At 48.6% G+C, this 3972-nt stretch overlaps 1 pseudogene across 1 annotated transcript; it reads left to right on the top strand.

Annotated features, from left to right (window-relative positions):
• The first annotated feature begins 2088 nt into the window (after positions 1–2088).
• On the top strand, positions 2089–3064 carry LOC308510893 (putative ribosomal protein uL10-like; annotated as a pseudogene). Its single transcript has one exon. The product of its transcript is annotated as a putative ribosomal protein uL10-like (transcript).
• Positions 3065–3972: the final 908 nt, after the last annotated feature.

The following is a 3972-nucleotide window of genomic DNA, read 5'->3' on the forward strand; positions in this document are numbered from 1 at the left end:
ATCCTACTGAAATTTAAATACAAAATAATGGAAAAAAAAGCTCTTTTGTTAAATTGGTTGCCCAAACACAAAAAATGCTAACAATTGCTTTCTTAGGGTGACTTTCATACTTTCTTTCTTTGTTTACTCTCTATTTTTAAAGTATCTTGTAAAGTAAAGCACTTGTATGCATGCATATAAGCATAACCAATGGACATAAGACATTGGGGGGTAGGGGAGGCCAGGGGATTGTCAAGGGCGGGGAAAAAAAAGGACACATATGTAATACCCTTTGTAATACTTTAATCAATAAAACAATTAAAAAAGAAGAAAGAAATAAAAGAAAAAAGATTCATTTAAAAAAGTATCTTGTAAAGAACTGTATTGTTTATGTTAAACAGAAAGAAAAAAAATCCACATTCTGTGACAAAAGCATCAACAATCCCTTTAAGTTAGTTGGAGATCCATTTATTCCCAAGGCTACTTGCTCAAAGGTTTGAAAGCAGTTGAATAAATGCTTGAGTTCAGCCATGTTGGAAGGTTAATAGGAAATAATCTATCTATATAATAGAATAATATGCTAATTAACAGGGACTCCGTAGTGGTCAGTGCCACTTAGCAGGCCTTGGGGATGGGGGCAGGGCCACAGCGGCCCAGGAACAGGAGCCTGTGGTGCCTCCTCTGGAGTTGGGGAGCTAATGACAGACTGGCTCTGGTCCTCCTCCAACAGCCCTCTCCATTAGGCATGGGGTTGCTGAGACCCAGGCCGGGCCTCCGGGCACAGATCCACAGTTTCGGAGATCAACTCTACCAGGTCGCCCAGAGGCCATGTGGCTGGGTCGCAGGGTGCTGGAACCTGGTGCTCGTTCAAGAGTGAAACAGATTGTCAAACTGCAGCGGGAAGGCCGGGGAGGGTTGGGGGGCAGGAGGTAGGGGGGTAAGAGATCAACTAAAGGACTTGTATGCATGCATATAAGCATAACCAGTGGACATAAGACACTGGGGGATAGGGGAGGCTAGGGGACTGTCTAGGGCGGGGGGATAAAATGGACACATATGTAATACCCTTTGTAATATTTTAAGCAATAAAAAAAAAGAGTGAAACAGAGAGGAGGTGTGGGAGGAAATCCAGAGAATGGGATGTGGGGGTTCAAGACTCACTTTTTGGACTTTGTCCTTCTTGGTTTTGGTCCTTTTCTTTCGGGCCTGGAGCGCAAGCACTGCAGGAGAGAGGGATGGATGAAGGGCGAATGTGGAAGAAAGGAGGTGACCCAGGTGAGGGTGGAGACCTAGCAGAGGCGTGAGGTCTGATTGAGGGGCCGCCTGAGCGGTGGCTCCCAGGCAAGCGCTACGGCTTTGGTGAAGCTGCTGGCCAGGAGGCGGGCGGCCCAAGGGGTGCAGAGCGGCGTCAAGGCGGGGTGTACCAGAGGGGGCTCGGCATCGGCAGGGGGCCAGCGGGCGGAGATCTGCCTCGCCTGCGGAGAGTGAGGTTCTGCAGTGGCCCCAGGATGCGTGTTGGGGAACAAGGTGGAAGGATGCCGGGTGGACCCGCAGCCCTGAGGGGGTAGGGGGGTTTGAGGGGTGGCGCCACCTCAGTGGAGGGGCGCCACACTGCCGGGTACCGACTACTGTGGTTAGGAGAAGTTCCCAGTGCAAACCCGGCCTCGCCCCGGTGGCCTGTGCACTTGACAGACAGCAACTCCTGCTCCTGCCTTGGCCCAAAAGCAAGCCGGCGCCTGCCCTGCCCCATGCCGGCACACACCTGCGTGGTGAGTGCGAAGCCTACCACCTGCTCCGGAGAAGGAGGGGCAGTAAAGAATGAGGGCGGGGGGCGGGGGAGAGGAAAGAATGTGGAGCTTCTGCAATGAACAGGTGATTGAGAATGAGGCTCAGAAGCCTGGCTGCCCCTTAGGAAGGGCAGAGAGCCCTGCTGTGAGGGCTCCCTGCGCACTCAGTCATGTTCCGCAGCCAACTGGAATTGGCCTCAGTTTCCTGGTTTGTAAAATGGGTTAAGTGTGTCCCAATGCCTTCGCTGACCTTTGAGGGCCAATTGAGATACTATATAAAGAAAATGAGGGCTTCCTCTCGCCAGGCGTCCTCGTGGGAGTGACATCGTCTTTAAACCCTGTGTGGCAATCCCTGACGCTCTGCTGTGATGCCCAGGGAAGACAGGGTGACCTGGAAGTCCAACTACTTCCTTGAGATCATCCAACTTCTGGATGATTATCCAAAATGCTTCATTGTGGGAGCAGACAATGTGGGCTCCAAGCAGAGGCAGCAGATCTGCATGTCCCTCCACGGGAAGGCTGTGGTGCTGATGGGCAAGAAGACCATGATGCGCAAGGCCATCTGAGGACACCAGAAAATCAACCCGGCTCTGGAGAAACTGCTGCCCATATCCGGGGGAATGTGGGGTTTGTGTTCACCAAGGAGGACCTCACTGAGATCCGGGACCTGCTGCTGGCCAATAAGGTGCCAGCTGCTGCCCGTGCTGGTGCCATTGCCCCGTGTGAAGTCACTGTGCCAGCCCAGAACATTGGTCTGGGGCCATAGAAGACCTCCTTCTTCCAGGCTCTAGGCATCACCACTAAAATCTCCAGGGGCACCACTGAAATCCTGAGTGATGCACAGCTGATTAAGACTAGAGACAAAGTGGGACCCAGAGAAGCCACACTGCTGCACATGCTGCACATCTCCCCCTTCTCCTTTGGGCTGATCATCCAGCAGGTGTTTGACAATGGCAGCATCTACAGCCCGGAAGCACTTGACATCACAGAGAAAACTGCATTCCCGTTTCCTGGAGGGTGTCCGCAATGTTGCCAGTGTATGCCTTCAGATTGGTTACCCAACTGTTGCATCAGTACCCCATTCTATCATCAATGGGTACAAATGAGTTCTGGCTTTGTCTGTGGAGACTGATTACACCTTCCCACTTGCTGAAAAGGTCAAGGACTTCTTGGCTGATCCATCTGCTTTTGTGGATGCTGCCACCACTGCTGCTCCTGCTGCTGCTGCAGCCCCAGCCAAGGGTGAAGCAAAGGAAGAGTTGGAGGAGTTGGACGAGGATACGGGATTTGGTCTCTGATTAATTACCAAAAAGCAACCAGCTCTGCCAGCTCTATTTGAGAAACAAGGAAATAAAGGCTTACTTCTCTTAAAAAAAAAAAAAAAAGAAAGAAAGAAAGAAAAGAAGAGAAAAGAAAAGAAAAGAGAAGAGAAGAAAAGAAAAAGAGGGAAGAAGTGAGAAAGAAAAGGAAGGGTGAGCAACACAAAAGAAAGATCAGAAGAAACCTGTAAACCTATTGTCACTTAAATAGGGAATACAGTCAATAGTATTGTAATGATGGTATGATGTCAGGTGGCTATTGGAAATATCAGGGAACACTTTGTAAAGTGTATGATTATCTAACCACTATTCTGTAACTAATATGAAACCTGAAACTAATACAAAGTAATATTGAATGTAAAGAAATGAAAATAGTGAAATTTTTATAAATTTCAAAGTTTAAATAAAGGCTGGAAAGGAAGGAAGGGGGAGAATACAAATAATGTTTTTCATTTTACCACTTTATTGTCTTTTCAGTACATGAAGAAGACAGTTGTCTTTAAATGGTGCTTTTACACTTTTCTAAGTCATTATCCCATTTGATGTTCAGGGCAACTTAAAGACAAGATAATTATCCCCTCCACTACTCAAAGAAAGGAAATCTTGGTGTCTGTCCCCACTGATTCAATCGCCACACCCTTATTGTAAAGCAGGGTTAGTGAAATTTTCTGTGAAGGGTCATATCCTATCTAATAATAGACAAACATGGTAATTAACCGTACCTCCGACACGCTTTCCATTGGCTAATCAAGGTGATATGCAAATTAACTGCCAACCAAGATGGCGGCCGGCAGCCAGGCAGCTGAAGCGAACAGGAGGTTTGCTTGCTCCAGTGATGGAGGAAGCCAAGGTTCCCTGCCTGCCGCTGCTGGGCTCTGAGCTTGCAC

This window comes from Myotis nattereri (assembly GCF_964212035.1).
Source record: "Myotis nattereri genome assembly, chromosome: X".
NCBI lineage: Eukaryota > Metazoa > Chordata > Mammalia > Chiroptera > Vespertilionidae > Myotis > Myotis nattereri.